The sequence below is a fragment of the Pongo abelii genome, chromosome 15, assembly GCF_028885655.2.
Source record: "Pongo abelii isolate AG06213 chromosome 15, NHGRI_mPonAbe1-v2.0_pri, whole genome shotgun sequence".
Classification (NCBI taxonomy): Eukaryota; Metazoa; Chordata; class Mammalia; order Primates; family Hominidae; genus Pongo; species Pongo abelii.
Window position 1 is genome coordinate 108,651,344 of NC_072000.2, and position 22,111 is coordinate 108,673,454.

Here is a 22,111-nt window from a genome sequence, read left to right on the forward strand (position 1 = left end):
CTCCGATGGGGATGGCACGGACAGGGGTAGGATGATGTGGGCACAGTGCAGCCTCCCCTCGGGTCCATGGCCAGACTCTGCTCCCACCAGCTGTGTGGACTCAACATGGAGCCTGGGAAATAGAAAAAGGCCTGTAAAGTGCCCGGAGCCAGCGGCACAGGGCGGGGGCACCAGGAGCCATGCCTGGCCCTCTCTAGGGCAGTGACTACTTGCTGCCATTGCCATGGGGATTTATCGGGGCTCCTCCATGTCCAGGCGTGGGCAGGCATCCGTGTCACCCCGTGTTACAGAACTGGAAGGCCAGGTCCGGGGCAGGCCGGCCTGTGCAAGGCCGACAGGGAAGGAAGAAGAGCCAGGCCTCTCTAGCCTGCCTTGCCTAGTAGCAGAGCCCTGGGTCTGGGCAGGAGGACGGGCGGCCACAAGGAGGGCCAGACCCACCCTGGGGCCACACTGGGTTGCATCTGCCCCGGGGGTGAGCCTGGTGGAGCCAGAGGGGCACTGCAAAGGGGCAGACGGGTCTCCTCCCACTCGGCATGGACTCTGCCCCTGCTCCCGAGACTGGCTGGCCTTGAGGGCTCATCCAGGAGCCTGGTGCCCTCACTCTTCAGAGCAGCTCAGCACCCACAGCCCGGCCAGCTGGAGGAGCTGGGTGGCGGCTGAGATGGGATGGTGGGGTCAGTGGGACAGGCTCTGGCTTCTGGGGGCAAGGAATGAGCTGGAGGCGGGGGAAAAGGAAGGCGCTGGGCGTTGGGCGGGCTGGCACATGGGATGTGCCCGCTGAGGCCTGTGGGCAGATCTTGGTCTGGGGACAGCCCTGCCCCTGTGTGTACCTGGCTCCCTGCTCCAGGCAGCTCGCCAGTCTCAGGCTCAGCTATCCAGGGCCCTCTGCCCTCGTCTTTCTGCCCAGCTCTTGGGGGCTGTCCTGCTTCTGTCTCCCAAGGGCCTCACCCAGAGCTGAGGCAGGGGCGGGGATGCCCCCTGCCCATGGCTGGCTGGCCCACTCTGCTTCCTGGTCCCTTTGCTGTAAGTTGGGTGAGGCAGGGGCTCCGCCACACTTGAGAGCTTCTAGCGGCAGTGCACCAGGCACAGGCATCATGGCTTCGGGTGCCAATATATGGGGTGTGAACATAGAGCCGGGGCAGGTTGAGCAGACTCGCAAATGAGCCCCCAGCCCCCAGGGAGGCCTTGCGGGAAACCCCAGCCCAGTCCCAGGGACCTACCCCAGTGCACCCCTGGGGAAATCGAGGCTGGGGTGGTCTCCTCTCACAAGGCTGCTCAGCCCTCTCCTCCCCAACCACCGAGGCCTCTGCTGGGCGAGATCTCACAGCCTTCAAAGGCAGAGCCCCGGTGCCCTTCTCTTGGCATCTGTGCCCACTTCTTGGCCCACACCCCGGCCACTTCCCCTGCCCTGTGGATGTGTCCTTGGTCTGTCCCTTTGTGGCCCTCAGCCCTGTCCTCCTCCCTGCACTCTCCCTGGGCCACCTGCCCCTGCCCTGGGGCTTCACAGACCCCATCCCTGTGCCCCACAGCTGCAGTTCCATCGTTTCTCTGGTATCTGTCCCATGTCCCTCCGGCCCCCAGATCTCTCAGACTTGTTCTCCCCTATGCACCCCTCCCGGGGGCCTGTTTCATCCTCTTCCGGAACCGGGGCATGAACTTGGGTTCCCTCCTCGCCCTCAGTGCCTCCACCCAGCCCCAGTGCCGTGGCAGGGTCGGGACCCTCAAGCTCTCAGGGCTGGTCCAGGAAGAGCCTCTGTCCAGGTGACCTGGGCACAGGGGGAGCATGGCAGTGGCGGGGGCAGGTGGGAAGGGATTGGCTTAAAATGCAGCATTCACTTAAAAACACAAAGAACATTTGTTCACCATGAAGTCAGGTCCTGCTCCGGTTGGTCTGTTTTTGGTTTTTACCTGTTTTTTTTTGTAATTACCTGGTTTGCTTTGAGCTGCTTCTGGGCATCAGCCAGCCCCATATCCTGGTGGGGTTTCCTGGGGCCCCATTTATGCTCCCCTTGGAGGTACCAGAGGGTTTTCTTTTCTCTTAAAGAAACAAATATTTGCACAGTTCAGCGCTGGGAAGGCCTGTGGCCAAGGTGGCCCGCCCACCCTGAACCATGAGGGGTCAGGGCTGGACAGAGGGGAGGGGGTGGAGGAACGGCTTCTGCAGAGACAGTCTTGGCTCCGCAATCCCCTCAGCTCAGGAGTGTGGATGTGCCATCCTGGAGCAGGTGCCCGTCTCTCTGTGGTCCTGGCTGGGTGCCGTGGGTTCCGGACGGCAGGGCACCTGCCCACCTAGGGCTCCGGAGCAGCGAGGCTAGGTTGGGCCTTCAGCTCTGTCCTTGCTGGGCAGTGATTTCCTCTTCTGGACAATGGGGAGAGCTGTCCCTCATCCTGGAGGGTGAAGTGGGTGGTGTGTGTGATGGTCCCCGGTGCCCAGCACATGGTGGGCTCAGTGAAGCCAGAATTTTCTAGTTCTTCTTTAGTTCCCTAGACCCAAGCTCTCAGCTCGTGCTGTGTCAGGGCTGTGTTGAGGGAGGGAAGTCAGGTGTAGACTGTGCTCTTAAGAGCTTCTACGGTCCAGGGTGTCACCTATGGTCCAGCAGGTCGATGGTCTATCAGACGCAGGAGAGAGGCAGAGAAAGTGCGGGGGACTCAGAGGAAGGGAAGTGCTTCCACCTGGGCCAGGGGTGGTTAGGGAAGACTTCCCGGAAGAGGAGGTGCTTACGGGAACCCGGAAGGGCAGACAGAACCAGAGATGCAGGGGTGAGGGTCCTTCTGGCAGGTGTCTGTTTCAGGGGATGTCTGTGCCCGGCGAGGCCAGGGCCGAGCTCCACTGCTGGCTGAGCTGTGGGGGCGGCCAGGCAGGGCTGAGGATGCTAGGCTGAGGATGGGGCCAAGGGGGGCACGGCATGCTGGTCCCCCTGCTCGGTGTTCACTCTTGGGGACTGGACATTGGTGCCTTTCAACGAGCCCCCTCGCAGTCCCTGCCGTGGGGTCTCTCCATAGACCACTGTGCACATGCAGACCCTCCTGCTAGCGGGCGGGGCCACAGCGAGGAGTGAAGACCCTGTACGGAGTTCTTGTGCGGCCAAGGACAGCAGCCCACCTGAGACAGGTGCCCTGTAGTAGCGGCGGGAGCCAGAGACGTCCCAGGGACAGCAGCAGGGGCTGCTTGCAGGTTGGAAGTTCCACTTGTGCCCAGACCACCAGCAGGGTCTCTCCTTCCCAAACCACCCCCTTTCCAATTCTGGGGACATCAGAGACTTCTGGGGACATGGGGTGGGGCAGGGAAGGGTATTGCATGGGGCTGAGTGGGAGGGAGAGGGTGGGATGAGGCCCTGCATGCTGGACAGGACTCTGATGCGTCACCCATCCCAGGGAATCTGAGTCTGAAACACAGAAAGGACCCACAGCCATCCGGCGTGCCCGGGCCTTAGCTTGCTGGGCCCAGGGCAGGCCGGGCTGCTTCTTGCCCGGGGAACTCAGCAGACCCCTGGATCGCTCCAGGGTGGGTGAGAGGCTGTGGAGGGAGCCCTGTCCTGGCTGGCTGACCTCACAGCCCTCTCGGGCAGACGGGGCAGTCGAGGAGTAAAAGAATGAAAAGCAGTCAAACAGCCCCGGAGACGCAGGTGAGGCTGGGCGACGAGAGGAAGCTGGAGATGGCGCTGCATGGTGGGCAGCAGCAGGACAGGGGTGTGGGGTGAAGGAGGCTGGGGCATCCGGCATGGCAGAGGCAGCTCGAGTCTGGCGGAAGGGTGAGGCGCGGGGCCCGGGGCCACAGGAGGCCAGCGCGGTTTGGGGGCCTGGTTAGGTCTGAGATGCTTTGGGTGGTCCCGGGGACGTGTCCCTTAGGCAGCTCCAGGTGGAAGCTTTGGGCTGAGGCAGAGGCTGCCTATGCACTCACCAGCTGGTTAATTCATCCTTCATTCTTGCCGGGAGCTGTGGGGGAGGCCATGCCGGGGGCCGGCTCCTCCTGGCTGACAGGAGCCAGTTGTTCCACAGATTTGTCATTAAATAGCGTAGAATCAGATCATGTCCTCGTTCTCGCCACGGCGTGGAAAGCTAACAAGAGTCAGCCTGGCTGCAATCTGCAGTGCTGGCGGTTCCTGTTGAATGAATAAAATTGGTGTGAGGGCGAGATAGGCGGTCGTTGAACAGAGAGCACACATCAGACCTCACGACAATGAGCTTCTTGGGAAAAAGAGACCTGACTTCCTTTGTTGACTCGCGGGAGTGGCAGCTGCGGGGCTGGCCGTGGAAATGAGAGCAGAGCCAAGGAGCCTTCAGGGCTCAGACTTCACCAGGAAGAGTTGTGTATCTGTTCGTGTTATTTCTAAACTGTGTGTACGGGTCTTTTATGGCGTAACATGTATAATCAACGTGCATTCGCATACATAAGCATCTGTTCTTTTTTCTCAGAGCCAGTTGTTAAAACATTTACCAGCATAGCCGTGGGGGCTGGGGAGAAGGTGCTTTGGAGTGGGGTGGGTGGGACACCTTAGGGTGGGGAGAAGACGTCTGGGATGAGCCCAGATAGAGAAAGAGAAGGCAAGGGCAGGGCAGGTGGTGTCTAAATTAGGGCAGAGCTTACCAAGGAGGGGCCAAGGCAAGGAGGAGGGAAGGTGGCTGTGGTCATGGCTGGGCGGGAAGGAGGGGGCAGGAGGCGGGGCCGTGGTGCTGGGCTAGGAGGAGACAGCCATGGGGTTCTGGTCTACTGGCTTTCATTTCCTTTTCTTTCTTGAAGCATGTTCCAGGCAGTCCACCCACCCCCCATTTCTGCCTGTGCCCCTCATCCTTTGTCATCACCCGGCCTCTCTGTTAGTGCCTGCTCACCCTCAAGCCCGCCTTTGCTTGTCCCGTGCCCACAGGTGCCCCTGACAAGAACCTGGTGTGAGTGGGGTGTCTGCAGTTAGCTTGCAGCCAGGACAAAACATGAATGCACTTGTGGGTCTGCGAGCGAAGCTGGTGATGTTCTCTGCCAGGCAGCGGCTCCCTGGTCTCCTTCCAAGGTTGGGCAGACCTCGCCTGCCTGGAGCTGGGCCAGAGGCTGAGAAACGCAAGGCAGGGTCTCAGCCCCCAGCTCACTGCAGGAACTTGTTGCACCCATGGGGACCTGAGAGGCAGGGCTGGGTCAAGGACAAGGGCCTGGTGGAGAGGTAGGGTCCTGGCTGCCCCAGCCCTGCTCAGACATGCTGATAGGCCTTGGGAGAGCCCCTTCCCCTCTCTGGGCCTCACCATCCCCACTGGATGAAGTGGGGGCTGGGGTGCGGGCCTTGAGGTTGGTCCCAGTGGTGAGTTGGGGTGGAATTTTTGTCCTCATGACTCTACCAACCCACCATTCCCTGTCCACTGTTTTATTATTCACTTGATAAATATCTATTCAGTGCCCACTTGATGACAGGAAGTAGTACAAGTATAGTCCTTGCTGTCCTGGGGCCAACCCCCTCTCCCATATGCCCATCTATCTACCTATCTCTCTATTCATCCTTCCTCTCAGTCTGTCAGTCATTCGCCAATCTATTTTTCATACTCCCATCTATCGCCTCAGCCCTTCTCTCATCTACCCATTCATCCATCCATCCATCATCTATCCATATATCCACTCATCATCCATCATCCAGGCATCATCCATCATCCATTCACTCATCATCCATTCATTCATCATCCATTCATTCATCCATCTATTATCCATTCATCCATCATTCATCCATCTATCATCCATCTAGCATCCCTCCATCATTCATCCATTCATCATCCATCCTTCATCTATCCATCCATCTATTCATCATCTAGCTATTATCTTTCTATCCATCATCCATCCTCTATTCGTCAGTTCATTCCATCATCTACCCATTCTTCTACCCATATGTCATCCATCTATCCACCATCCATCCACCTATTCATCCATTCATCCATCTATCCATCATCTGTCCATCCATCTACCCATCCATCAACTAGCTATCCTCTATTCATTCATCCACTCACCCATTCATACACTCACTTACCCTTCCTCTCTCCCTCCATTCACCCACCCAGTTACCCATTCCTTCCTTTCTTTCTCTCTCCTTCTACCCATCCATCTATCCACCCACTTATCCACCTACCTGCTCATCCATCCATCCATCTATCTATCCATCCATCCATCCATCCCTCTTTCCATTCATCCTTCCATTTCTCCCTCCGTTGCTCTCTCCATCCATCCATTTACTCACCCACCTATCCACCCACTTATCCAATGGCAATCAAGACTTGCTTCGTGCTGGACTCAGGGCTGGGAATGGGGGTGATAGAAATGAGATAGACCTGGTTCCTGCCCTTGTAGACCTTTTAGCCTGTGGGAGAGGCATCTATGGACTTCCTTACTGCTTACAGCATGGGAGATATGCTTGTGGTGTCTGCCCAGGTTTGGAGGCATTCAGGCCACTTGGGTCTCAATGGAGCCTGGGCTGGGCTGGGCTTGGCCAAGCTGCTCTACAGGGGAGGATACCCTGATGGACAGGGCTCCCCTCAGTGGGCAGTGACTCTCTAGTTTGCTGTGTTGTCTGTTGGGGCTGCATTTGAGAGAGTGTGTCCTGGAACGTGACCCATCTCCCTGGAACCCAGCCTAGGTTAGTCTTAGGTGACCCTGAGGGCTTGGAGAGGCCCTGAGAAATGACGACTCCATGGGTCAGGTGAGTGTGGAGAGAACTGTACCCAAGGTTGCCCAGGGAGTCCAGCCACTGGTCCCATCCTCTCCCCTGGGAGGCCGATAGCTGCCTGCTGCTTTCCATTTGGGGCAGATGGACCCTGTCCCCAAAGGATCCTTTGCCAGGTCACCAGAGCTATGGTGGCGTCTGCCTCCTGCTGCTGCAGAGCCCTGTGTAGAGCTGGCCCCATAAGTGGCATCTGGAGGGCCATGTCTGTTGAGAGGGTGGGATATTGGCATCTGGCAGATCCGAGTCTGGCTCTGACATCCTTGCCGGCAAGGCCCTCAGCCTTCCTTAGCCTCATTTTTCTCATCCATAAAGTGGGAATGGCTGTGCTGGAGTCTGTGTTTAAGCAGCCCCAGGCGGCCTGGAGCACACGGCACATGTGTGCGTGAGAAGAGCGGCCTGGGGGGCTCAGGGAGGCTCTGGTGCTGGGGTGCAGGAAGCTTGGGGACTTGGGCTTAGCAAGTCACTCTTGGGGGTGCCTTGGGCAACTCTGTTGCTCTCCTAGACCTGTAGGATTGATCTGTGGTGTCTACACCTGCACCTACATACAAGGATGGCATAGTCCTCCGGACCGAACACATTTGATGAGGAAACGCTTTTCAGTGAGAGAACAGCAGCAGCAGGAACAAGCATCTGTTATGTAGACCTGTCTGTCCCTGATTCTCCCAGACACGGAGTGGCAGAGGTGTCCTTCTCTTTCCGGCGAGGTTTCAGGGTAGAGGCACCGTGCTCGGGGTCCCACGGCTGGTGGGTGGCCCTTGTGCTTCTCGCATTGGGATTTGCTGTCCCCGAGCTGCCCGTCATCGTTTTCTGGGTACCTGAGATGCAGTGTGGTGAGTCGGGCATGGCCTGGACACAGGCTGAGCAGGTCAGGGCGCTGGGAGCTGGCCTGGCACCACCTGTTGGGCTGGTGACCAACCAATGCAGAGCCCTCAGGAAAAGAGGTGGGGAGCTGCGCACCAGCTGTCTTGGGGTGATTTGTGGGGAAGCCGATGTGTGGCTGCGTCCTGAATCACACTGGGGGTGTTGCACACGCCCACCAACAGCCTTGTTCCTAAATTATCTTTTATGATCGCCAGCAAATCTGCGGGTATGGGGCATTTGTACCCAAACGAAGCCATTATTTGTGGTGGCAGACATGACATTAATTATTGACGCGCCCGGCCACCTCCAGTTAAAATTCATGGTCCAGCCACTCTGCAAATATTGATTCTGACCCAAGTTGATGTTTTCCCCTTAACATTATTATAATGAGGGATAAAAATCAAATTGCCTTCACTGAAACTCAATCATTCTTCTGTTCCATTCCTCATCGATCTTTCTTTCCGCAGGTTTTACCATAAATTATTCTATTCAATTAAGTAAACTCACACATAATGGCATTCTGCAAACTGAATAATTTATTGACTATGTTTGGCAAAAGGCTGGTTTGGAGTGGTCTGGGGAAGGGAGGGGGCTTGGTCCCCCGTGTTCCCAGGGCTGGTGGGGCTGGGCAGGGGCTGCGGTGGGGGTGAGGGTAGGGGTGGGGGTGGGGCTGGAGGCCTTGGGGGTGTCTGGGCCTGGGGTCCTGGCGGCCACAGTTGGGAGCTGAGTGTCGTCCCCCTGCCCATCTGCCTACTGTCCAGCCTTGGCCTTGGCCTCATGCCTGATACCAAAATCTGCCTTCGTCTGCTTGGGCCTTCGTAATGAATGTGCAGACGGGGCAGCTGAAACAGCGGACCTTTGCGGCTCACAGTTCTGGAAACTGGAAGTCTGAGCTCAAAGTGCTGGCGGGTTGGTGTCTGCTGAGGCCTGTCTTCTGGGTGTGCAGACGGCTCCTCCGCGCTGTGTCCTCACGGGGCCTTCCGTCTGTGCACTCATGCGACCCTGGTGTCCAAATGTCTTCTCCAAAGGACACCAGCCAGATTTGATTGGGGCCCATGAACAGCCTCATTTTAATTTAGTCACCTTTTTTTTTTTTTTTTTGAGACGGAGTCTCGCTCTGTCTCCCAGGCTGGAGTGCAGTGGTGTGATCCTGGCTCACTGCAAGCTCCGCCTTCTGGGTTCACACCATTCTCCCACCTCAGCCTCCCGAGTAGCTGGGACTACAGGTGTCCGCCACCACGCCTGGCTAATTTTTTTGTGTTTTTAGTAGAGATGGGGTTTCACTGTGTTAGCTAGGATGGTCTTGATCTCCTGACCTTGTGTTCTGCCCTCCTCGGCCTCCCAAAGTGCTGGGATTACAGGTGTGAGCCACTGCGCCCGGCCTAGTCACCCTTTTAAAGGACCTGTCTCCAAATACAGCCCCGTTGGAGGTACTGGGAATTAGGGCTTCAACATATGGATCTCGGGGGACAGCATCCTTGTGGCTCGGCCTCTGACCAGCCCTGTATCCAGGTCCAGCTGGTCTTCTAGCTCTCGCCTCTGCAGCGCCTCAGCACTGGAGACTGCAGTGGTGCCCCTCTGCCCTGGGGCCTGCCTCCCTCGCCCCTCCCACTGTGCTGACCCAGGCTGGGTCCCTGCACCCTCTTGGTGCTCTGCCAGGAGCAGGTGAACAAGGGGCAGGGCAGCCCTCACAATCCTGGGCTCCTCGATTTTCCAGGGTTTGGTGATGCAGCTGGCAGCCTGACCCAGCTCAGCCCATGGGTGAGGCACTCAGACCTGCCGAGCCTTAGTTTAAACCCAGTTCCAGCAAATGCCACTCTTTGATTTCTGACCTGAAGCAGCAGGTGTGGAGGGTACACAGCAGTGGCTGTGGCTGGAAGGGACAGTTTTGAAGACAGCAGGGAAGGCCAGCATGTTGTTCAGGAGTGTGGTGCAGACTGATCCTGGACGCCTCCCGCCCCAGCCCCGCATACTCAGGGCCAGCCCCAAGACGTCACTAAGAAAACGTGTGTCCACTGGTCTCAGCATGAGCAGAATGGCGGGCTATTGTTACAAAAAGTTCTTGTTTCCAGCCAAAATGCTTAAGAATCCCTCAAGCTAAGCTCTGGCATGTTCCTGGAAAATCTGCATTTGGAGAGTAATTTAGGCGAAGATGTGGGAGGTGGGGGGAGGCAAGCATGCTTGAAACGCCTGCTCCTGCAGCCATTACCTCCAGCACTCAGCAAGCAGCGGCTCCCCAGGTTCAGGCAAGGCAGGCTTATTCTAAGGGCTTTACGAGAGCAGGTGCACCTGTTCCCTGGGCACGGCTGGGGGATGCAGCCAGGTTCACATCCCAGGGGCCTTCCCCTGGTAATGCTTTAACCGCTGTGCCTTCCTTCCTCCCTCTGAGTATGTGTTGGTGAGACAAATACTTCGAAGTGCTCCTTTTGGGTGTAAAATGGCCACCTGAGCGGGAGGCCTCCTGACTCCTCCAGGGGCTGTCACCAGCCCTGTCCCATCTGCAGTAGGTACGTGGAGGGTGCTCTGGGAGTGGCCACTCACCAGGAGAGAATGGCCTCGGGCTGCCCATCTGAGCAGAATCATTGTCCTCAGAGGGCCATGGGCTGCCAGAGTGGTGCTGTGGGTATACTGGGGGTGGCCGCCCAGGGACCCTTCCCCTAGCCGCCTGTCGGATCTGCACTGTCACAATGACCTCTCAAAGGCCCAGCTCTGACTGCAGCCCTCCCTTGTTCATACACCTTCCGTGGTTCCCTACTCCTTGGGCCTTCCCAGCCTGAATTCCCATCTTTCCGCTTCCTTCCCAAACCTTGCTGTGTTGGTTTGCCCTTGTTGAGCTGCTGTGACAAGGTTTGCTGTAGGTTGGGTGGTTTAAACAACAGAAATACATTTCCTGACAGTCCTGGAAGCTGAAAGTCTCACATCAACGCTTCGGCGGGTTTGGTTCCCCAGGTCTCTCTCCCTGGTTCCTAGAGGGCCACCTTCTCCGTGTGTCCTCCTGTGGGCTTCCCTCTGTGCCCGTGTCCTAATTTCCCATTCTTTTTTGAGACAGAGTCTCACTCTGTTGCCCAGGCTGGGGCGGCAGGAGATGGTTCTGATTGAAGCTCTGGTTGCTTGTATGGGAAAACGGAGGCTGGAGGAGGGAAACCAGGGCACTCTGGGGCAGGCCTGGAACAGGTCTGGGTCACCTCATACCCGCTGATGTTTGGGACTAGAGAGACCCACCTGCGATCTTTGGGGCCCTGGCTGGATGGCCCTGCGATGCTGGAGAGGCAAGTGAGAGACGTGGCTCATGCCTGCAGGCTGCTCAGAGGAGGTGGCTCCTGGGCTGAGTCTAGCCAGGAGTCCTTGCCAGGACGGAAGGGGCAGGCTCTGTAGCTGGAGAGACCAGCAGGCCAGGGGCACGAGACGATGGACCCTGGTGTGCTGGGGACTGAAAGGCCTGGCCGTGGGCTGGGGGCCTGTAGAGCCGACTGGGGGACCAAGGGCATATGGGCTGCCTGAGCAGGGGCTGATCTGTCCTGACAGTGAGCAGGGCAGCCTGGCCCGGGTCGGGGACAGGCAGGAGAGCCTGCTGTGGACCTCAGGACACCAATTAGAGAGGAGAGAAAGGGCTGGGTGGGGACCTCTGAAGGGTTCACTGCCCTGGCCGGTGAAGCTGGTGGGGTGGGGGGATGGGAGAGTGCCTCTCTCGGTTCTGGGCCAGGTTGGGGGCCGAGTGGGGGGATGGGAGAGTGCCACTCTCGGTTCTGGGCCAGGTTGGGGGCCGAGTGGGGGGATGGGAGAGTGCCACTCTCGGTTCTGGGCCAGGTTGGGGGCCAAGGTGGGAGACCCAGAGAGATGCTGCTGGCGGAAGGGTGAGGCAGGGCTCCGGAACGGTGTGTGGGGCTGGGCATGGCTGGGGACAGCCTGCCAGGAACAGATGGCCTGCATGGGGAGAGGTCAGTGGGGAACAGGGGCCTGAGGCTGTGCAAGGAGGCCGTGGCGGGGGCAGCCTGGCCCGTTGGGTAGAGCAAGGGTCCGGGGTTACTGGAAGCCGCGATGTAGATCTGGAAGTCTCCCCTGCCTGGCCCTTGGCATTAGGAGGAAGGCCGGAGGAGTCACTGCTTCTGGTGTCATCCGGCCGGCCGGGAGGGACATCAGCCTGCAGGGCAACAGGTTGGTGGAAGCGGGCGTGGCCAGGGGGCTGGCCCACATCACAGCCCCTCCTCCTGGGTGTGGGGCTGGACAGCAGTTCAGTGGGCACGGCTGGCTCACTTGTGCGCCCAGGGCTCTGGGGGCAGTCCCAGAGGACCCAGGGTGGACTTCCAGGGCAAAGGATTAAGTCATTCCTGGGAATCCAGCCCTTAAGTGAATTTCACGGGTGGACCAGTGGAGCCATGCCCGGCCCGACGACAGCCAGTCCCCTTTCCTCAAACCTTGGGCCCTGCCTTCTTTCCAGGGTCCCCTTGATCTGTGGTCTGGCTTTTGTCCTCCTTAGGGGGCAGGTGTCCCAGGGGGCACAACCTGGGAGGTGACTCAGGAGAACCTCCTGGCCACAGATGCCATGAAAGAAAAATGGGTCTTGGACCATATTTTGGTTTTTCCATTAAATCTTGTTCATTTCCTTTTCTGACATGCCTGTAAGCCACAGATAAAAACGGGACATTTGCATTGGGAGAAGTAAACGGCGCTGAGCAGCCCTTCTTCCTAAAGATAATATGAGGCTCCTGAGTGTACCGCGTGTCTAGGGATTACCATTTTTCTATGGAGGTTAAACAGCATGGGGCTTTCCCCTCTTCCTCTGCCAACTATTAGAGACAGATTAAATTTAAAAGAGATTAATTTGTCAGGTTGTCGAGCGCGTGCATGGAGGATAAATTATGCTCGTGAAGGGGAACGGATGGCCTTTGTGTGCATGCGGGGCTGTGTGGGGCTGCGTGGGGCCATGTGGGGCCATCCGGGGCTGTGCCGGGCTGTGCAGGGCTGGCCACGGTGCCATGGGTAGTTCAGTGCCCTCGCTCTGCCTGGGTGCTCTGTGGCCGCCACAGGATCATCTGTTGCCTGTGTGGCACCTCCTTTGCGGTGTGTTGGGGGTGCTGCCTGCAAAACCACTGGGCAAGGCGGCAGGGGCTTCAGGGGTGCCCAGCCATCGGCCCCCATGTGGAGACCCATAAGGGAGGGGACTCCTGCAGGTTATGCAGGTGGGGGCGAGGGTGGGACACGAACACCTTGCCTGGCTCTTTCTCTCCTGTGTCCTGGCAAGTGGGGCATCTGGCTCTACCTGCTGGCCACACGCACGTGTGTGTGAACTGGAGAGGGTGTTTTGCCCAGGAAGGGCTCTGCTCCTGGTTGATCTGGTCGGGGTGGCTGTCCTGGGGCCTGCAGTGTGGCCCCTGGGTTCGTCCTCTGGGACCGTGGCAGATGTCACTCCCTCCAGCAGGAGAGTGGAGGCTTTGGGGACAGACTTCCATGGCTTGCTCTTGTGCTTTTCAGAGAGTTAACAATGGCCTCCAGGGGGAGGTGGTGCGGGGCAGGGTGGGGTGCGGAGGATAGAAACGTGTGTGGCTGAATCCCAAGACAGTAGCTGTGGGTCAGGGAGGAGGGTCCGGTGGGGCCCTTACAGAGGGATGGATGGGCCTGTGAGGGGGCTGGGAGTCCTGGGCTTCCGACTGGGAACAGGGGTCTGGGGTGTCCTTTGGGGGCCTGGAATAGAGGTAGTGAGGAGTAGGAGCTCCTCAAAGCCTGGGCAAGGGCCTCTCTTCTGGGGTGCTCCCCACCCCTGTTCTCACCTGGGTTCCCCTAAAGTGGAATCTGGGACAAAGGCTTTCGTGCTGCCCGGGCAGCCATCCTCGGCAGGTGTCAGAGCCCGGCGTGTCGCCGGGCAGGAAGGAGGCCAGGACAGGGAGGCCCTAGTGCCTCAGCCTCCTCACAGATGGTGAGGGCTCCATGCCCGGGATGCCCTGGAGCCTCCAGGAAGCCCCACACCCTGCACCGCCACCTCCGGGGAGAGCAGGCAAAGCCCACATCTGACATCTGGCGGCATCTAGGCCCGTGGGGGGTTCCACAGATGCCGGTGCCCCCACTTCTGGGACAACAGGAAGGCTCTGAGGGTCTGAAGGTCACAGGTGCAGGCTCCAGAGCAGGGGTGATGGGCCCCACCCGTAATGTACCCTTCCCCCACCTGCTCTGGGCCCTCCGCCCCCTTGGGAGAGACCCCTGGGCCTGCCCGGTTCTGGATGTGCCAATTAGAGCCTCTTAGCAGAGGCCTGGCCAGGCTCGGGCACCTGGGCACACTCTGGGGACGGGGACGTGTTTTAGGGCCTGTGTCCAGCCTGATCTTGGTGGGGGCATCAGCCGGGAGGTATTCTGTGTCCTGGCAGCAGGGCCTCCAAGTACAGACCCCTCGGGAAGGAGGCAGAGGGAGTGTGGGGCGCCCCAGGCCTTTGCCTCAGAAAAGCGCCCCAGCTCCCCGGCTGCATTCCAGTTGAGTCTGAGCCTGAGTCCCACTCCGGCAGCCACAGTGCACCCAGCGGGTGGGAGGCGTGGCCGGGGCTCCGTGCGGCCCTGTGTGTGACTGGCCTTGGTGGCTGTGGCTTCCTTGGTGCCACAAGGCCTGGGCTAGAGCTGGCCCCTCCTGGCTGGTGCTGCCGAGAAGCTGCGCTGGGTGCTTCATGGATGGTTACCTCCAGCTGGACATGCCAGGCAGGGTGTCCCTGATGGGGTTCCAGGACGTGAGTGGCACCCTGGGGGACTGCTGCAGCCAAGGCTGTTGGCACTGCAGACAGCTGGGCCTGTCTGTGCGCTGGCCGGGCCTTCCCTGGAAGACCCAGGAGCGGGTTCATCTCAGCCTTCACCTTGGGCTGCAGAGATGAGCACTCCAGGGAGGGCAAACTGAGGCCAAGGGGCCCAGCAAGTGCAGAGAGGGGGCCTTCTCCAGCCATGGGCCCTGCCATCCCCCACAGGTGCTACCAGAGACAAGGTGTGGAACACCCCCGCCACACCCCTTTTCTGCCTCAGTCCACGTGCCCCGGATACAGGACTCTGCAGGACAGGCCCCGACTGAGGCCCCGGCTGCTCTGTGGTTCTTGTCTGGCCTTGGGTGTCACTGAGCTTCAGGGGTGCATCTGTCCTCAGAGAAGCAGGAGGGGAGCCGCAGGAGGTCAAGGGGAGAAAGGGTGCCGAGGCGGTGGAGACTGTGGCTGGTCCGTCTCCTGCCCTGGACAGAGGGTTCTGGGGGCCTCGCTGACCCCAGCCCTGCAGCTCCCAGCCCCACCTGGCCCACCACGTCTTTGCACTGGGGATCTCTGAGTGATTCTTCTCCCCAGGGAAGAGTGGAAACCAGTTGCTGTTCAGATTTCTTTCTTCTCTGAACCGATTCTGTCACTGCTTCCTCCCAGAGCCCAGGCCCTCTCCCTGGCTGTTACATATTTAGTTTGGACAGACTCAGGGACATGTGTAGCTGGTAGAGGAGACACAGATGCAGCTTCCTCTGAGCTGGCTTTGAGGCTTCCTGGGTGAGTTCAGCGGGCTCCTGGGGTCCCCAAGGCAGAGACGCTTGCCCGCCTTCTGCCAGGCTGGTGGCACAGCTGGCCCTCACCCAGCGGGCAGCACGTGTGTGGTTTCAGACAGAAGTGTGGCAGGTGTGGGTTTTATGGGGAGCACTTCCGTGTCCTCTTGCTGCTGTGCTTGAGCCGTGGGGAGCTGCTGCTGGCCCTTCACGAGTCTTTGGGCTAAGCCGGGCAGTTCCTCCGCCAGCATGGAGCCGTGCTGGCAACAGCCTGGTGAATGCCAAGCAGCTTGGCACCCAGCCTGACTGTTAAGGGTCTCATTTGCATCAGGCGGCCCAGCGCCGGCTTGTCCAGCCCTCCCGATGGCCGTCCTGGGGGTGCTTGGTGTTACCCGCGTGGAGGCAGATTGTCACGCTCGGCAGCTCCCCAGCTCCGGGGGCTTTTACGACCGGCATCAGGTCCTGCTAATTACTCACAGGGACACATGTGTGCTGGGTGTGCGTGGGAGTGTGTGTGGGAGCATGTGTGGGATCGTGCATTTGAGCTGAACGAGGACTGACCAACAGCTGATGGTTAGAGGGGGCAGATGGGTCACCTTGCAGCTTAGGATACTCCTCTCTGTAGGACACACCTGGAGACAGAGATGGGCAAGGTGCCTGCGGGCTGGTCCCTGGGTGAGGGTTAGTGAGACAGGAAACCGGGGATGCCCAGGCTTCAGGGAGCACATGGGGTGGGGATGGGGTTACAAGATGCTGCACAGATGATGCTGGCAAAAAGGCAACAGTAACACATGGCATGAGAGAGGGCAGAGAAAGTTCTAGAAAGAGAAAGCAGATGTTACTTTCAGCTAGGAGAACCAGAGAAAGCCTGGAAGAGACGTGCTATGGCTTTGCAAACCCACCCTTGGCCCCTTTGTGCCCAGGAGGCCGTAGGAAGCAGAGGCGCTAACACGGTCAGAGGCCAGAGGAGGATAGGGGTGTGTTCCTGTCTCCGCCTCCTTGGCTCCCTCCCTGGCCTCCACGGTCCTGGCTCTCCAGCCCTCCCGACTCCTGCAGGCTCATCCATGGGGTGCGGGCCCCTTTCCCGTCTGTGCCTGGGTCACGGCCCACCAGAGAGCTCCCATGTCTAAAGCCAGCTGCAGGAGTTTGGGGCTGCAGGAAGCGCAGCTGTTTTTAGGGATTAGCGAGCATTGCCAGCACCTGCTTGGGTTGTGCTTCCTGGCCATGCCACACCTAGTGGTGGCCGTGGGTGCCAGGGCCTTTCCATGGGCCCCTTTGTTCCGTCGCACAGGGCTGTGGGCAGGAGAGTAGCCAGGACGATGCAGTTTGGTGCATTGAAGCTGCCATCAGAGGAGAGCTCCTGATGGAAAGTGCTGGGGATGCCTCGCAGGCTGGCCTCGCGGGGCCGCAGCAGGGAGGTCATGAAGGACAAGCTCCCTGTCATAGTGGGGAGTTCTCTGGTTAGTCTCTTTCCTCCTTTCATGCCCATCCTTTCTCCCTCCCTTCCTTGCTGCCTTACTTTATTCCACTGAGCTATCCTATCTTACATTATTCATCTACCCATCCATCCATTCATCTATTCATCCATGCATCCATCCATCCATCCATGCATCCATCCATCTATCCATCCATCCATCCATCCATCCATCCATCCATCCATCCATCCATCCATGCATCCATCCACCTGTCTGTTCATCCATCCTTCCATGCAACCATCCATCCAGGAATCCATCCATCCATGCATCCATCCATCCACTCACCTATCCATGCATCATCCATCCATCCATCCATCCATCCATCTATCCATCCATCCATCCATCCATGTGTCCATCCATCCATCCATGTGTCCATCCATCCATCTATCCATCCATCCATCCATGTGTCCATCCATCCATGCATCCATCCATCCACTCACCTATCCATGCATCATCCATCCATCCATCCATCCATCTATCCATCCATCCATCCATCCATCTATCCGTTCATCCATCCATGTGTCCATCCATCCATCCATCCATCCATCCATCCATCCATCCATCCACCTATCTCTTCATCCATCTATCCATGCATCCATCCATCCATGCATCCTCCATCCATCCACCTATCCATCCATCCATCCATCCATCCATCCATCCATCCATCCATCCTTCCATCCATCCACCTATCCATTCATCCATCCATGCATCCATCCACCTGTCTGTTCATCCATCCTTCCGTGCACCCATCCATCCATGCATCCATCCATCCATGCATCCATCCACCTATCTGTTCATCCATCCATCCATCCATCCATCCATCCATCCATCCATCCATGCATCCACCCACCTATCTGTTCATCCATCCATCCATCCATGCATCCATCCATCCATCCATCCATGTGTCCATCCATCCATCCATGCATCCATGCATCCATCCATCCATCCATCCATGCATCCATCCACCTATCTATTCATCCATCCATCCATCCATCCATCCATGTGTCCATCCATCCATCCATGCATCCATGCATCCATGCATCCATCCATCCATGCATCCATCCACCTATCTATTCATCCATCCATCCATCCATCCACCCACCTATCTCTTCATCCATCTATCCATGCATCCATCCATCCATGCATCCTCCATCCATCCACCTATCCATCCATCCATCCATCCATCCACCCATCTATCCTTCCATCCATCCATCCATCCATGCATCCATCCACCTATCTGTTCATCCATCCATCCATCCATCCATCCATGCATCCACCCACCTATCTGTTCATCCATCCGTCCATCCATGCATCCACCCACCTATCTGTTCATCCATCCATCCATCCATCCATGCATCCGTCCATCCATCCATCCATGTGTCCATCCATCCATCCATGCATCCATCCATCCATCCATCCATCCATCCATGCATCCACCCACTTATCTGTTCATCCATCCATCCATCCATCCATCCATCCATCCATCTGTCTCTTCATCCATCTATCCATGCATCCATCCATCCATGCATCATCCATCCATCCATCCATCTATCCTTCCATCCATCCACCTATCTGTTCATCCATCCATGCATCCATCCACCTATCTGTTCATCCATCCTTCCGTCCACCCATCCATCCATGCATCTATCCATCCATGCATCCATCCACCTATCTGTTCATCCATCCATCCATCCATCCATCCATCCATCCATCCATCCATCCATCCATCCATCTTTCCTTCCTTTCGTATCCATTGACCTAGTCATCCTTCTTTTCACCCGTTACCTCTTTCAACAGAACCATGCCCAGTTTAGGGCCTAGCCCACTGGTCACTAGCCCATGTAGACCATTATGGTCCAGAGTGCTGTGGGCCCTTAGATAGGGAGAACCGGAGCTGGGAAGGTCCGGAGGGGGCCCCAATGCAGCTCAGAGCCCGGGTGTCTGCCCTGGGAGGACACAGAAGGACTGGGTCTGGTGTTTTGAGGGTTGACAGGCAGTGAGCCAGGCAGGGGCAGGGCATCCTGGGGTGAGGGCTTCGGAAGAGGAGAGTGGCAGTGTAGGGGGGCGAGGGAGAGGTGACCTGAGGGACGTTGTCCCATGCTGACATGTCCTCTGCTTGCGGGGAAGGCCAAGCCACGGATGCAGCACCTTGGTCCAAGCACATACCTTAGATCCTGTAGGGTCCTGGATGCATCTGGTCGTGGACTCACCTTGGTGATTGCTGGCACCCTCCCCAGGTGTCATGTCACACCTGCCCTATGTTTGTGGGTGATTGTGACCCTTTCATGAGCGGGGCAGCATGATCGGGGCAGGTCTCTCGGCTCCCTTCCCTGGCGTGACCCTCCATCTTTCTCTTTGTCAGTTCTGACATTTACTCATTTTTTGTCTACACAGAGTGGATGAGAGCTCTCTGCCACTGTCCGGGAGGGCTGGGGCTGGGTGAGCGCTGAGGGCTGGCAGCTAGGAGGAGGGAGACATGACGCTGATGGCCCTGCATTGCTGCTTCCTCCAGCTGAATCTACCACCCTGACTTGTGAGTGTCGAGGGCTTTCCGGGGAGCTGGGACTAGAGAGGCGAGATCAGCAGGTGGGTGGGCCTGGCCTCTCAGCTGGCCCAGGCCCCTCCTCTGCTCAAACCCCCGGTGAGTGGAGTCCCTGAGCTGGGTGACCATGAGCTTGCCTGCCCGGCATGGTGTGTGTGCAGGGCTGGGAGCTGGGGGTAGAAACTTGAGCTCTGTGCCCTGGGAGTAGCCTGCAAGGCCTGGTGCCTCCAGGCCCCGAGCGCGACTGCAGAGCCTGAGCCTGGGACACCATCTCGGACCTTGCAGGGCTGGGCCACTCCTGGTCACCGGACACTGTCCTGGTCAGAGTGACCCCCACATGATCTGTGTCCTCTTCACAGAAGGGTCTCCTGGAGAAAGCCCTGGAGCAGACGCCAGCCCTGGCTCGCTGCAGCCTTCGAGCTCCACTCTCTCCTCTCTGGACCTCAGTTTCACCATCCATCCAATGGTGCCCACTCAGTCACTGCCAGATCTTGAGCAGATCCATCCTGGCCCTGGGGAGTGGACCATCCGGGGGCAGGGCTGGCCAGTGAGCAGACAGCCGGCGGTGACATGGGCTCAGCACAGAGCACCACGTGGGGTCTGGGAGGAGCCTTGAGAGCGGGCAGCCCTGCTTGTCCTCCAGAGGAAAGTGAGGCCGGCAGCCTGAGAGGGAGGGAGGAGACGCTAATTACGCCCAGCGCCGGGCTCCCCAGGCAGCCTCAGCCACAGGATCAAACACCGCCTTCCTCGGCCACGCGCCCGGCAGTGCCAAGTCCAATTAAAAGTTTAACCAGGGCTGGTGTGGGCCTTATGGAAATTCAGCAATTAGACCCACCTCCAGCAGCTCCTGATGGGCCTGTTGTGTGTGCATGTGTGTGCCCCTGTGCCTGTGTGCAAGTGTGCATGCACACGCCCATGGATGGACACACGCAGCGTGTGTGTGTGTGTGTGTGAAGGGAAGCAGGGTAAGGCGACTGCTCATTTAGGAGGAGAGGCCAAAGGAGGCCAGGCCCCAGTCAGGCCAGGAGAAGGGGTCCACATGCTTGGGAGACGGTGAGCTGGCAGGGCGGCTGCCTGCTGAACTGGATGGAGCACCAGGCCCTTTGCAGAGGAGGAGACTGCAGCTCAGGAACAGAGAAACCCCCTCCCCCAGCTCTTGTGGCTGAGCTGCTGGCTCAGGCCCTTGGGGCTTCCTGGTGGACGCTCAGAAGAGGGGCCCCTGGGTGCTGGCCTTGGGTGCAGTGTCAGCCTGTATCAGGGAGGGAAGATGGCTCTGGGCATGGATGGGGATGGCTGGGCCTGGCAGGGGCTCTTTCATGGGTACATCCCAGACTCCCAGCCTGTACCCTATCCTTTCTGGATGCTGGTCTCAGCCCTGCCCAAGCCTGCCCCTGAGATCCATCTTCTCCCAGCCCTGAGACAACCCCTTGCGGGCCTCCATGTCTGCCTGACCGGCCATATCACAATGGTAATGAGGGCAGGTAACGAGGGCCCACAGTGTCCTGCGCCGTCCACGTGATACGGCTGATCTGCCTCCCTGCTGCCTGGGCACCCTGGAAGCCAGGGTGAGCAGCTTGGGTGTCTGTGGATGTGGGGTTCGGTTAGAGAAGCTCCTAAGTTCTCAGGAGTTCTGCTGGCCACTGTGGCACCTGGGGAGTCCGCAGGACAGCCCAGCCCTCAGCACACGGCCCCAGCCATTTGGGGGGATGTTGTGAGGGTGGACCTTCCCCTCCTTTCCCGCCTGCCCACCCTTCACCTGGCCAGGCCTTCTCCCCACATGCGATATCCTCCCAGCAGTCGCCCCTCCTGTTCCTCAGTCCTCACGTCCCCAGGCTCCCCTGCACCCCTGACACCCTCTCCCTTCCCCTACCTCCACAGGTAGGAGGTGAGACTCCACTCCAGAGGCGGGGCTCGGACACTGGACCAGATTGAGGACTAGCTAAAACAGGGCCGAGGTGAAAGCAGCTTTCAGTCAGACCCGCCCATCAGTGTGCCATGGCAGTTTACCGTTGCCATGGCAACACCCTGGAGTTACCACCCGTTTCCGTGGCAACGACCCAATGACTACTACCCCATCCCTAGAAGTTCCTGCACAAACTACCCCTTAATCTGCGTGCCATTAAAAATGGGTGAAAACATGATGGCGGAACTGTCCTGAGCTGCTGCTCTCTGCCTACGGGGTAGCCCTGCCCTGCAGGAGCAGTCACGGAGCTGCGACACCACCAGAGCTGTGACACTGCGGCTTCAGTAAAGCTGTTTCTTCTACCACTGGCTTGCCCTTGCATTCTTTCCTGGGTGAAGCCAAAAACCCAGAGGGCTAAACTCCACTTTCGGGCTCGCCTGCCTGCATCATAACCATCAGGCCTGGAGAGCCGGGTCTCTTGAGACTAAACTGCCGTGAGATGCTACAGGAACTCTGTCTCTCCTCTGGACTGAGCTATTCTGCCTCAGTTTCCTCACCAACAAAATGGGGTGACAGCTTGAGGTGGCCCCTCTTGGTGCTGCCAGCCTCTCTGCTCCCCACTCTTTTTGGGCGGCCCTCAAGGCCCTCCTACAGCATCTGGGGGGGTCACACTGCATACGGCAGGGGTGGGGGGGTCACACACAGAGGTGCTAAATCGATGCAGGACGTCCGCCCCAAAGACACGCTTGTGCTCCCTTTGGAGAGTCCTGCAGCCTTTGCCCTCTGTTCATCCGTCTGTTTGGGTCCTGGGGACAAGTCTAGGTGGCAGCCATCTCCGGGTGTCCCTAGGTTGCTCTGTGTGGGGAAGGGTGGGGAGGCTGCTGGGAACTGGACTCTCCTGGAGAGAGGCCAGGCCAGCAGGCCGTGGGTGCTGGGGCTTGGCGCGGTGCTCCCCAGCCTGGTGGCCCCCTCTGCAGTGGATGGACTCGGGATCCTGGGGGCAGTGAGTCTGGGACCCCCTCTTGGGAAGTCAACCAGCCCCAGGAGCTGATTTGGCCAACCTGGCCTCAACTGGGCACCAAGGGGGCCCGAGGGGGCACCGAGGGGGCCTCCTGGGAGTTTGTCACATGATGGAGGCCTCGAGCCGTGGCC

General features: G+C 58.6%; 1 long non-coding RNA gene across 1 annotated transcript; it reads right to left on the minus strand.

The window, feature by feature from the left end:
- Positions 1 to 12,141: 12,141 nt before the first annotated feature.
- Positions 12,142 to 21,051, minus strand: LOC129049858 (uncharacterized). Its single transcript, XR_008513236.2, has 3 exons — positions 20,927 to 21,051; positions 18,681 to 19,719; positions 12,142 to 16,476 (listed from the first exon to the last, which is right to left on the minus strand). It is a non-coding gene; the product is annotated as an uncharacterized LOC129049858 (long non-coding RNA).
- Positions 21,052 to 22,111: the final 1,060 nt, after the last annotated feature.